Source organism: Mobula hypostoma, chromosome 6, assembly GCF_963921235.1.
Source record: "Mobula hypostoma chromosome 6, sMobHyp1.1, whole genome shotgun sequence".
NCBI lineage: Eukaryota > Metazoa > Chordata > Chondrichthyes > Myliobatiformes > Myliobatidae > Mobula > Mobula hypostoma.
In genome coordinates this window covers 134,809,099-134,822,064 of record NC_086102.1, presented here as the reverse complement: position 1 = coordinate 134,822,064, position 12,966 = coordinate 134,809,099, and the positions used below count along the sequence as shown (strand labels likewise).

Sequence of the window (12,966 nt, the reverse complement as noted above, 5' to 3'; positions counted from 1 at the left end):
AAGTACATATCTTATTAGGAGTTCTTGGCAATGGTGTGACAGCATGCCATGTGGGATAATAATTCCTTTTACCATAACTACTTAATAATCACTCTTTATTTTCATATTACAAGCTCCTGAAAGGTAATGAATGGCTGTCAATGAAACACATAGCTGATGAGAAGAGCTGTCAAAGCAGCTGATAATGAGGGCTAGCTAATGTAGAAGCAATTCCACTTAGAACCTGACTAACCAAACCAACAAAATGTTCCAACCAAAAGCAATACTACTCGAGCCTAGCATTTCAAGAACCCAAAACTGTTCATGAAAATTTATGCAGAGTATGTGTTTCAAGCACTTTTTACCAATCTTCTAGGTGTGAATTATTTCATTACTGAGTCATTTGAAATGACTAAATTATATAATAATCACAATGTTGTAACAAACACTTAATTTTGTGTTTCCTGTGCATAATGAAAGTGTGAATTGTGTCGAATTTCCTTTTTTTCCAAATGTGTTTTATTTCCTTTGAAGTATGTTCCCACATCATCAGGGTCTCATCAGAGCACTCTGCAAGGGCAATGCAAAGCCTGAAGCCATATTATTTGTCTTTCAATTCTGGCTCTCAATCCATGGGAACTGTGGCTTCATGCATTCCTGATACCGCTATCTACTCTTCTCCCTCGGTACACACGTCATCCAGTCCCACAAAATTTCTGATGACTTCAGTCCATATTTTTGGAACATATTCATTGGACCACGTGATATTGATTCAAGAAGGTCATACGGGCCTGTGACACACAATGAGTGGTCCTATGCTTGTCTTTAGCTGGTCTAATTCCAAAGGTGTTACCTTGATGGTCCAGAGAGTCCTAGGCTCCAGCAGAAACCTGAGCTGTTGCAGTGTTTCAAACAGTGCACCGCAAAAAACTCAGCCTCCACTAACCACATCACCATTGAAAATTTTGAGAGGAGGTAAAGCGTCACCCTCAGGATTGCTGGCTGTGTAAACCATGAGGAATCAATGCTCTTAAAGGTCTTTTAAAGATTAAGTTAATAATGTAAACATTTTTAACATTCATTATTAAACAAAAACTTTACTCCAAACCTAAATAGTTGAATAAACAAACAAGGAACTTACAGCTGTTCGTGTGGAGTTCGCATGCTCTCCCTGTGACTGCACGGGTTTCCTCTGGGGGTCCAAGTTCTGGCCACATCCTAAAGAGGTGGGTTATTGAGCATGTAAATTGGAAGTGGTGTGTCGACGAGTGGCAGTATCTAGAGAGAGCAGAAGAGAACAAGAGGAGAATAAAAAATGGTGTTAATAGTTGGTTAATGGTCAGTGCAGACAGTGGGCTGAAGGGCTTGTTTCAGTATTGTATCTGCCTACAGCTCCTTGCTTACCATCCACAGCCCTACATAGAGATGAAATTAATGGAACTCCATTTGGATTCCAATGACTGAGCCAGAGAGGTTCAACAAACTATTTATGATCAGAGTGTTATCCAAAGTGAGGGGAATATTTCTTCCGATACATTGACGTGCAATGCTTCTACCAATGGAAACAAATCCTGTGTGTTGTGTATTTAATATTTCAATAGAAGTTGAGTCATCTTGTATATATACTGTTAGATCAAATGTTCTTTTTTATTTAAAGAATTAATTACAGGTTACATGTAAAGATATATTAATTGCCTAACATCATCACGTTACCACATGATACGCGCACACCTTGCTTAAGGTAAAGATGAAGTTACACCCACACTGCAAACCCTGTGTCTTCTTTTGAATTAGTTTAATGTTTTGAGGTTACAAAACAAAACATTGGCGACAAGGAATTTTATAATGAACCCGAGACAGCTACCGACATGTTAAACACAGCGAGACATTTGAAATAAAATAAAACGCAGCAGGAGCATCGGTGAGCAAAAAAGGCACCTGAGCACGAGAGAGATGGTTGAGTTTAACATAGAAGCAGCCAATACATGTTCTTTGGAAGATCGAGTTTTTTTTTAAGTCAGTAAATGGAAGAGTTCAGGGTTCATAAACTGTGAGTACCGGGTGATACCAATCATTTTTAAAAAGTCAGAAACAGCTGGATACATTGGAAAGATTGACGTCAAAGATTGACAAGTTTGATTACACAGTGGGTAATTGACTCATGTATACTGAGCTATTGGAACAGTATTTTGAAGCAAATGAAATAGCCAGTGAGAAGTAAGTGCATTTTTTATGAGAACATTAGGTTTAAAGTCATACAGCTTGCTTCAAAGTTTGACTGCCCCAACCAAGCCATCAGAAATAAGCTTTGCTACAATTGTAAGAGTGATGCAGGAACACAGAACCAAAGCCATATTTGATGCAGAACACTTTAGGTTTCATAAGTGGAATCAAAAGGAAAGGGAGTCCATTTCAGCGTATGTGTCTGATTTGAAGAGATTATCTATGCATTGTCAGTTTGGTAATGGACTTAATGATACACTAAGAGATTGTTTAGTTTGTGGAATCCTAAAAAAATAAGCATCCAAAAACGGCTCCTAACTGAACCACAGCTTACATTGAAATGAGCAGTTGAAATCGCTGTTTCAATGGAAACCGCAGACAAAGATGCAATTGAGTTCCAGTCGGGAATAAAAATCAGCGTGAACAAAATTACATCATCTAAGCAGAATCCCACCTGGCTGAAAGAATTGTGTTACCATTGTGGCAGGGGCTCACATACACCAAACAACCACAAATTTAAAGGTGAAACTTGCAACAAACTAAGACACGTACAAATAGCTTGTCGGGAAGACAAGTAAATGGGCTCCACGGAGAAGAGAAAATGCTAAAAACTCAGGTTGCAGTTTGAAAAAGAGCACTAATCTGAATGCTGTTGATGAAAAATCTGATAATGATGAAAGTGACACAGAACTGAATAGCCTTGAGATTTACAGTGTGAAAGTTAACAATAGACAAACAATATGGCTTACACCAGAAGTGAACGGCAAATTAATTAAGGTGGAATTAGACACTGGTTCAGCTGTTTCAGTCATTCCACAAAATGAGTTTGAATGGCATTTCAAAGATATGAAAATGAAGCCTGCAGATAATCCAACTAAGAACTTTTACTGGAGAAAAGTTAATTCCTGTGAAAAGGACATTCATGACAGTGAAACACAACAACCAACAAGCCACATTGGGCTTGTATATGGTAAAAACGGAAGGACTAGCATTGTGGAGGCATGATTGGCTGAGACAACTACCACTGGATTGGAGATCCATCGACCATTTGCATGCTACATCCCCTGCAATGAAACCAATTGAAGGCGAATTAAGAAAGATACTTGGATGATGCCACAACTGTACCTCTGGTTGGAAAGTAGATGAGACCATGGAATGCTCTGAGCATTCTGTATGCTCAGAGGAAGCATCAAAGTGATGAAAGCACTGGTCCAACAACAACAGGTTTTGTAGGCAATATGAATGAGAAAGCTTTTGATATGTTAATCAGGCAGTTACTTGCAAAATGTGGCTATGTTTTAAGCTTCAGGAAAGTTGCAAACATTCAGCTTTTGTGAGTATAAGGAATCAGAATCTACTCCACATGCAATAAGGTTATTACATGAACTTCAGGTGAGAGACAAAAAACTGCTTGTTAAAGTAAATGCAAAGACAAAAGCCCAGCTAGAGGAGTGGAAGGCCAAAAAGAAAGGAGTCAATGGAAATACGAAAACAGAGGATTTGTCAGATGATGTTGTAGGTGAGGAAACCAAGAGAAGAGATCAGATCAGATCATAAAGGGAGCAATGAAAGGATTAATAAGAGAACACTCCAGTGAAATGAATGGACCCTCCCAAGATCAAGATGTACAAGTGAGAAGAAAAAAAAGGGAAAAGATGGAAAGAAAAAAACATGAACAAGAAAGAGAATAGTGTGTAGGAAAGAAGGAACATGAGAATGGAAAACAAAGGGATTGAAGTAGATCCAGAGAGAGAAAAGAAGAAAGGGTCCAGAGCCTTCAGACCCACTTCCTGCAGTCTCAGAGTCAACTCCTACAACCACCATGGAGGAGGCCCCAGAACCTGAGATTGTTTTCACAGCCACATCTCACCTGCCAAGCAGAGTGACCTCCCTTGTCAGGAAAGACATTATTGTCAGGAAAAAGTAAGAAAGCCTCAATAGTGATTAAATCTTTAAGCCTGGCAGGGACAACTTAAAATTTACTATGCTGGGGATGTCAGTATTTAGTAGTTGTGTTTTAATATAGTGTTTATATTTGAGATGTATTCTATATAGAGTTGAGGTTTTTAGCTAAACAGGGAGGAGTGTTGTGCATTTAACATTTCAATAATATTTGAGTAATCTTGTATATACTGTATATATTGTCTGATTAAGCATTCATGTTCATTTAAATAATTAACTATTGGTTATATGTAAAAGTACATTAATTGCCTGCATCACCATACTAGCAAGTGATAAGTGTGTGCTTAACTTAAAGATAATGTTACACCCATATGTTAACCCTGTCTTCCTTTGTATTAGTTTAATGTTTTAAAGTTGCAAAACATAATGCTGTATCAATAGTTTTGATCCATTAGTATAAATAACTGAAACTGTTAAACTGCATCTTAATATGAAAAGAGAGGAAGGTAAGTTTGGGGAGGAAATTCCAGAGTTTACCACTTTGGTTGCTGTGACAAAATTGCAAAAGGTGAAGCCACTGGTGAGGCAATTACCACTGAAGATGCATAAAAACACTGAAGTTGGAGGTACCATGGGGCGCCACAGTAGCACTGTGGTTAGCGCAATGCTGTTACAACTCGGCACGTTGGGGATCAGAGTTCAATCCCGGCATCCCCTGTAAGAGTTTGTACATCCTCCAAGTGGAATGCTCTGGTCTTCTCCGGGTGCTCTGGTTTCCTTCCACAGTCCAAAAACGTACCGGTTAGTCGAATGCTCCATTTGTGAGATGTGGGATTTCAGGACACCTAACGGTTTCCCCGGTGACTACATCTGCAGGAAATGAATCCAGATTGAGCTCCTGACTGACAAGGTCAAGGAACTAGAGCTGGAACTGTTTCTAAGGATTTGATTCCATTTTTTACCAACAAAGCCACGCCACCTCTTTTGTCTGCCTGCCTGTTCTTTTGATACAATGTGTATCCTTGAATGTTAAGCTCCCAACTATGATATTCTTTCAGCCACAACTCTGCCCACAAAATCATCCTTGTCAATCTCTAACTGTGTTACAAGATCATCTACATTATTCCAAGTATCGCGTGCATTCAAATATAACACCTTTGGTCCTGTATTCATCACCTTTTCAATTTTGTCTCCCTGTAGCACTGCAACTCATTCCACTGACTGCAATTTTGCCCTGTTATTTGCCTGTCCATCCTGACAGTCTCACTAGACCCTGCCTGTGCTTGTAGACCAACTGCCCCATCCTTAGCCCTATCACTCAGTTTCCCAACCCCCTGACGAATTAGTTTAGATCCTCTCCAACAATTCCAGCAAAACTGCCCGCAAAGGTATTGGTCCCCCTCTGGTTCAGGTGTAACCTACCCCTTTTTGCAGAAGTCATACCTTCGCCAGAGAGCTTCAATGATCCATAACTCTGAAGCCCTGCTCCCTGCACCAATTCCTCAGCCATGCATTCATCTGCCAAATCATCCTATTCTTACCCTCACTGTCATGTGGGACAAGCAACAATCCGGAGATTACTACCCTGGGGTTCCTGCTTTTCAGCTTTCTACCTAGCTCCCTAAATTCTCTCTTCAGGACCTCCTTCCTTTTCCTACCTATGCCATTGGTGACAATATGTAACAAGACTTCTGGCTGCCCAACCACCCCCATAGACTGTTGCGGATCTGATCTGAGAGATAACTCACCTGGCACTTGGGAAGCAACATACCATCTGGGTGTCTCTATCACATTTGTGTCTACTCCTCTAACTATGGAATCCTCTATCGCTACTGCAGTCCCCTATCCCCTTTCCTTCCGAGACACGGCGGCAGAGAACCAATTGCTGTGGCTGTCCCTGGTAGTGCCCCCCAACAGTACGCAAAGTGGTATACTTATTATTGAGGAGAATGGCCACGGGGGTACTCTGCACTAACTGCCCCTTTTCTTTCCTTCTCCTGACACTCATCTAGGTGTCTGCCTCCTTCACCCTAGGGGTGACCACCTCCCTGTACCTCCTAGGTTTTCCACATGAGCTGCAGCTCCAGTTCCTTGACATGTTCTCTGAGGAGCTGCAGCTCGGTGCACCTGGTGTAGATGTGGTTATCCAGGAGGCTGGAGGTCTCCCAGAATTCCCACATCTCACATAAAGATCAAGTTGAGAGGTGACAACACAGGCGTGGATGAAGGTTAACTAGCACATAAAATGAGGAGGTGAAAAATTCATGACGTCATGGAATTAAAGTATTTCATCTATTTTCTTCTTCCAAGACATTGCACAGAAAGACAGCAAAAATATCTAAATGGTGATGGTTCAGCTTTTTATTAGGTTCTATTCATTGTACAAATCTTTGTTGTTCTTCTTACTCGTCCTCATCATCATTATGAGCCATGTCAGATGATGTAGGCGATCATGGTGTTTGACCATGATTGTTTGGCAATTTTTTCTACACAAGTGGTTTGCCATTGCCTTCTTCTGGGCAGTGTCTTTACAAGACAGGAGATCCCAGCCATTATCAATACTCTTCAGAGATTGTCTACCTGGCGTCAGTGGTCATGTAAACAGGACATGTGATATGCACCAGCTGCTCATGTCCACCACCTTTTCCCATGGCTTCATGTGACCCAGTCTGTGGGAGGAGGCTAAGCAGGTCTACACCTTGCCCAAGGGCGACCTGCAAGCTAACGGAGGGAAGGAGCGCCTTACTCCTCCTTTGGTACATAGAACACAGAAAAGTTCAGCACAGTACAGGCCCTTCGGCCCACATTGTTGTGCCGACCCTCAAACCCTGCCTCCCATATAAGTCCCCACCTTAAATTCCTGCATATACCTGTCTAGTAGTCTCTTAAACTTCACTAGTGTATCTGCCTCCACCACTGACTCAGGCAGTGCATTCCACGCACCAACAACTCTCTGAGTAAAAAACCTTCCTCTAATATCCCCCTTGAACTTCCCACCCCTTACCTTAAAGCCATGTCCTCTTGTATTGAGCAGTGGTGCCCTGGGGAAGAGGCACTGGCTATCCACTCTATCTATTCCTCTTATTATCTTGTACACCTCTATCATGTCTCCTCTCATCCTCCTTCTCTCCAAAGAGTAAAGCCCTAGCTCCCTTAATCTCTGATATCTCCATATCTCCACCCCACCACCCTCCTTATTACCTTTTCCAATTCATGAATATTTTTTGGAAGAGATCTGACCATTTTTCAGATGTCTTCAAGGTTTATTCCAGTATTTGAAAAGTTTCTTTGCTTAATCGCTATCGATCGCAGTTCATTCATTTGTCCATAATCAATAATCACTTTCATGTTCTTTCCCTTTGACGTTGAATATTCCTTCATGTATAATCTCATGCCTTTCTATTTTAACTAATCCCGGAATTTAATCTGCCCGTGAGTTCTGAGTCTGAGGGGGACAATACCTATTAACCACTGCTCAATATAAACCAAACTAATTCATACACTGCAATAGGCACCTTTAGCCTGCTTGTTATTTTCTGATAGTCTACAAAATAGGATGGAGTGAATTTGATTATAGCTGTATATTCAGTAGTAATCCATGAAACATCTGTTTTCCTTTAACCATCTATTAATGAGTATATATCCTTTTTTATCAGACTGTCTATGTAATTTGATTTTCCCTCTGGTTCGCAGAAAATAATTTTTCATGTAGACGAGGACCCCACTGGTTCCTGAGCCCTCTTGGTGATTCAGATAGTCATTAGGAAGTGTCTCATTTCTAGATTATTTTCCCCCTTCCACAAAGGAAGGTGCACAGCTCTTTTTGACCTTTTCCCTCTGATGGTCAACCAAGATTGAGAACTGGGCCTTTGGGGAAATCACAAATATGAATCCATGTCCAAATAATCCCTCATGCAAAGCATCACTTCAGGCTTGAGAATGAGCTCTCCTGTAGAGTTCAAGGGAATAGCTGCTACCTTTGAAAAGCTAAGCTGGCTTGATTTCTTTGTGTCAAGCCTTAACTGCCCTTTTTAAAATTCTTTCATTTCCCTTCTTCTCCATTCATCAATTAACCCGCCTGTTTCAAAATGTACAAAATGTCTGATCCTTCCCTGTTTAATCATAAAAATCTTTACCGAGCCCATTAGAAAACTTGCAAAACACAGAATAACCCGAGTAATGCTAAGTGTATTGTGCTTTTAAAATCCACCTGAAATATCCATCAACAATGGAATTTCTATTGTTGTTTCATACAGAACACTAAGAAGATCGATAAACTCATGGTAAAATCATATCTATGTTTCATTCATCCAGTTAGAGCTCACTTACTTTCATTACTATATATGCAAGCAGCACATTTATCTCTTATTCCTTTTGAATTGAAACAGATTCTAGCTGAGAGTGGTTTTGCTGCTGCCTTTTACTGAGATTCTGATAGCATGAGACACCTTGCTATATTTGAATGAGTCTGCATTTGTTGATAATATCACACTACTGATGGCATGCTCACTTTATTGTGATCCAAGGAAAAATGTTCAGAATCACAAAGTTCTGGCAGATACTGAATGGAGTTTCAACCATAGAGATTTGGCTGTCGCTAGAATGCTATGAAGATGGTACAAAAATGTGTGGTTATCGAGTCATAGAGCACCACAGCATAGAAACTGGTCCTTCCACCCGTCCAGTCTATGCTGAACTATTATTGTGTCCAGTTCCATTAACCTGCACCTGGACTGTAGCTCTCCAAGCCCCTCCTATCTAGGTACTTATCCAAGTTTCACTTAAATTTGAAATCAACCCCGCATCAGCATTTATGATGGCAGCTCGCTCCACAATCTCACCATCCTCTGAGCGAAAAGCTTCCCCCTTAAATATTTCATCTTACACCTTTAATCTATGACTGGTTATGTTATAATTTCACCCAACTTTGTTGGGAAAACACTGCAAGCATTTACTCTATCTATACTCCCCTCATTCTCCTATGCTCCAAGGAGTAAGGTCTTAACCTATTCAATCTTTCCCTGTTACTCAGATCTTCAAGTCCCAACAACATCCTTGAAAATTTTCTCTGTAAAATGTACAAATTAGATCAGAAAATGGAGTCTGACTGTATTATTTCAGTCAGTATTGACAACATGTGATATTTAGTTATTCATACTGGTAATCAATTAATATCACGACCTATTCTTCTCATAGATCTAATTGGATCAGAATTGGTGACTTATGACGAAACTGGCTCACCACATACTTCAGTAGCAATGGCTCACACACTTGAACTGTATCTTTCTTTGGTTAGAGCTCGTTCTATCCTTCTTAGCATCAGTCTTGTCCAAACTGGAAGCACTAGATTTGCCTTGATTGGAGAATTTGCATTTGGGCATCTTGGGATCTCAGCAGTAGAAGTGACGTTGGAAAAGTACACCAGTTAAAGCAAGTTGCTGTAGAGTTTAGTTTTTTTTTTGTTTCTGGATGATTTTCACTTATAGAAATTCCTTTGTCATTCCTACTGTCAGTGCTAAGTGGCTGGTGTGTTGCATCTTGTATTTGACCTTTCTTCCAAAGGAAGGCAGCTCTAGAATGAAAAATACATGCCTTGGTCAGCCAATCCCTGATCTCCTCACTCCACTCAAAGACCACTTATTATTCAGACAGCCACTAAGGAGAAGTGGTAGCAATTTTACTATAAGTCAGCTGGAGGTTCTTCCCTCCCATCTGAGAGGAGAGAAGTGAGAGAAATATTGATTTCTCTAACTTCTGGTAATTTCTCCCTCCTCCCCTTTCTCTATTTTTCCATTCCAATCCTGGATCCCCTTTTACCCCTTCTGTTCTCCTCAGCTGTCCATCATTTCCCTTTGGTGTCCCTCCTCTTTCCCTTTTTCCCACGGTCCACTGTCATCTCCTGATACATTCCCTCTTCTTCAGCCCTTGAGTTCTTCCAACTATCACCTCCCAGCTTTTTACCTCATTCCCGTCACCCACCCACCTACTTTCCCCTTCAGCTGGTCTCATATATCATCTACCAGCTTATACTCCTTCCTCTCCACCCACCTTCTTAATCTAGTTTATCAAAAATACAGGATTAATAGTGCCAGAGAAAGTAGGGAAATACAGAGGATTATGCCTGATCGCCCCACATTCTTGCTCCTTCTGTACCCATCTGGAGAATATGACTTGAGGCTGCCAAGAGCAAAGTTATTCTGATTCTGGAAATTTGAAGAAAAAGCACAAAATCCTGGAATCACTTAGCATTGTCAGTAAGCATGCAGAGAGAAAAACAGATTTAATAGTTTAGGGTCATGATCTTACATCAAAACTGGAAAACATTAGAAGTAAAATGAGGCTTAAGTTGCAGAGAAAGGAGGTGGTGAGGTAACAAGAATAAAAGGGAAGGTATGTGACAGGGTGGTGAGCTGAAATGACACAAGTGATGGTGGTGTCTGCCGAGAAGTAGCAAAAGAACTTGAGAAAGCATGGATTTTGGGCCAAATACAGAACAGACTGAGATAACATGAGAAGGGCAGCAGTTCCAGCTAAAAAATATATATATTTTGCACAGACTGAGACTCTTTCCTTTCCCCTTTGTTAGCTTGCATGCTGTTACCAGTATGACAAAGATTAAATTGTATCCATATTATTTGCCAAAATGGCCATCTGCCCAGTCTGTTCTAATAAAATCCAGCCCTGCAAGGAAACCACATCACACACATATATCTGCAGGATTAAAAGATCAATTTACTCTTTGTATTGCGGCTTCCTCCTCATTATTAAAAACGTATGGTGTAGTTATTGCTATTATGAAGACTGTTAAGTACAGAATAACGAGTGAAGGATTTAACTAAACTTTACGATCTAGTCCTAATGAGGGTGGCCTTGTTGGTTATATTACTCTTTATAAGCAACCTAAAGGCACTTGGAGATGACGAACTCAAGCAATGGAAAACAGCTTGACATAGAACTGGGTGTGGCATAAAACTTAACCCTGATTCAATGTGAACTTATTTTATGCCATTGGTGTTAGTCAATTCAACTAGGATTCAGTGGTCTAAATAATTAAATAAAACTCTCAAGTATTTAGCAAAACAGGAAGTCAAACTTGCTTAAAATGCTGGCCCTAAGATTGTATTTTGTTGCTAATCAGGTAGGAATGCCATAAATAGAACTCATAGCTGGTTTCCTAGCCTCTATTCTCACATTCCCTGGTGGTGTGACAAAGGGTCTGACCAAAATACACACTCAGTGGCCACCTTATTGGGTATACCTGTACACCTGATCACTCATGCAAATATCTAAGCAGCCAATTATGTGGCAGCAACTCAATGCAGAAAAGCATACAGGCGTGGTCAAGAGGTTCAGTTGTTGTTCAGACCAAACATTAGAATGGGTATAATCTAAGGGACTTTGATTGTGGAATGACTACTGGTGCCAGATGGGGTGGTTTGAGTATCTCAGAAACTGCTGATCCCCAGAGGTTCTCACACACAGCAGTCTCTACAGTTTTCAGAGAATGGCGTGAAAATCAAAAAACATCTCATGAGTAGCAGTCCTGTCGTTGAAAATTCTTCGTTACTGACAGAGGTAAGAGGAGATTGGCTGGACTGGTTTAAGCTGGCAGGAAGGAGACAGTAATTCAAATAACCATGTGCTACAACAGTGGTGTGCAGAAGAGCATCTCTGAAACTTGAAGGGCATGGGCTACAGATGCAAAAGATCACACTGGGTTCCACTCCTGCACTTAAAAAAGAGACCACTGAGTGTATGTCCCAAATTGGCAAAACTGTCTGAATGTTAGATATTTTTATTGAAACTAAATTCCTAAAATTTTACTATTTTTGTGCTATAAGTTTGTGGAGCTGTAGAAACAAAATCAGTTTTGGAAGAGCAGCAGACATTTCTGTAGGGGTTGGCCAGGATCCACTGACAGCTGTGTGGTTCAGTAAGACAGCAGATGTTTGTATCTGCTAGCATGGTATCTAGCACGGAGAGCTTCACCCCTTCCACCAAGAGAGGACAGCCTGAGTGTCATAAATATGTGCCTTGGTCACCCAATTCATGATCTCCTCATTCCACTCAAAGGCCACCTATTACTCAAAACATGTCAATGCCACCAAACAGGAAATGGTAGCAATTTTAGTATAAAACAGATTCCTCCCTCCCATCTAATAGGAGAGGGCAGTGGACTGCCTGTTGATTTATTTAACATCTGATAATTCCCCCCTCCCTTTTGTTTTCCATTGTCCCTTCTGGCTTGCCGATTATCCCTTCTCTTCACCTTATCTGCCCATCATCTCCCCCTCTTCCTTCCTTTCTCCAATGATCCACTCTCTTCTTTTACCAGGTTCTTTCTTCTTCAGCTCTTTACCTCTTCTACCTGTCACCTCCCAGCATTTCACTTCATTCACCCTTCCCAACCCAGTCACCATCCCCCTCACTTGGTTTCACCTAACACGTGCCAGCTTGAATTACTTCCCTGATCCTACCTTCTTATTCTGGCCTCTTCCTCCTTCCTTTCCAGTCCTGATAAAGGGTTGGGACCGGAAACATCAACTGTTTATTCCTCTCCATAGACGCTCTCTGACCTGCTGAGCTCCTCCGGAGCTGGCTATTCATTTTTTTAAATTTTTCAGTTTCTGTTTCATTTTCGCTTGTTCCTTTGCCATTCCTAGTGTTAAGTGATAGGTAGCTGGTGTGTTGCATCTTGGACACATTCCACCTTTCTTATGCACATCTGCCCCTTTTCCAAAACTTTCAATATCCTCATCTGGATTCTTCTCATATTCTCAGATTATTCTCCAGATTCTTTAAGAAAACAAGCATATAATGTCTATTGACGAGGGAAAAATATTATTTCTCTTTGCTTTATAT

General features: G+C 40.7%; 1 long non-coding RNA gene across 1 annotated transcript in view; it reads right to left on the bottom strand.

Moving 5' to 3' along the window:
• The window catches only part of LOC134348427 (uncharacterized), a 29,133-nt gene extending 16,434 nt beyond the window's left edge, over window positions 1-12,699 (bottom strand). The window contains exons 1-3 of the long non-coding RNA XR_010018421.1: window positions 12,582-12,699; window positions 9,346-9,676; window positions 1,121-1,257 (exon numbers count right to left, since the gene is read on the bottom strand). This is a non-coding gene — a long non-coding RNA (uncharacterized LOC134348427). The remainder of the gene's footprint in view (window positions 1-1,120; window positions 1,258-9,345; window positions 9,677-12,581) is intronic.
• Window positions 12,700-12,966: the final 267 nt, after the last annotated feature.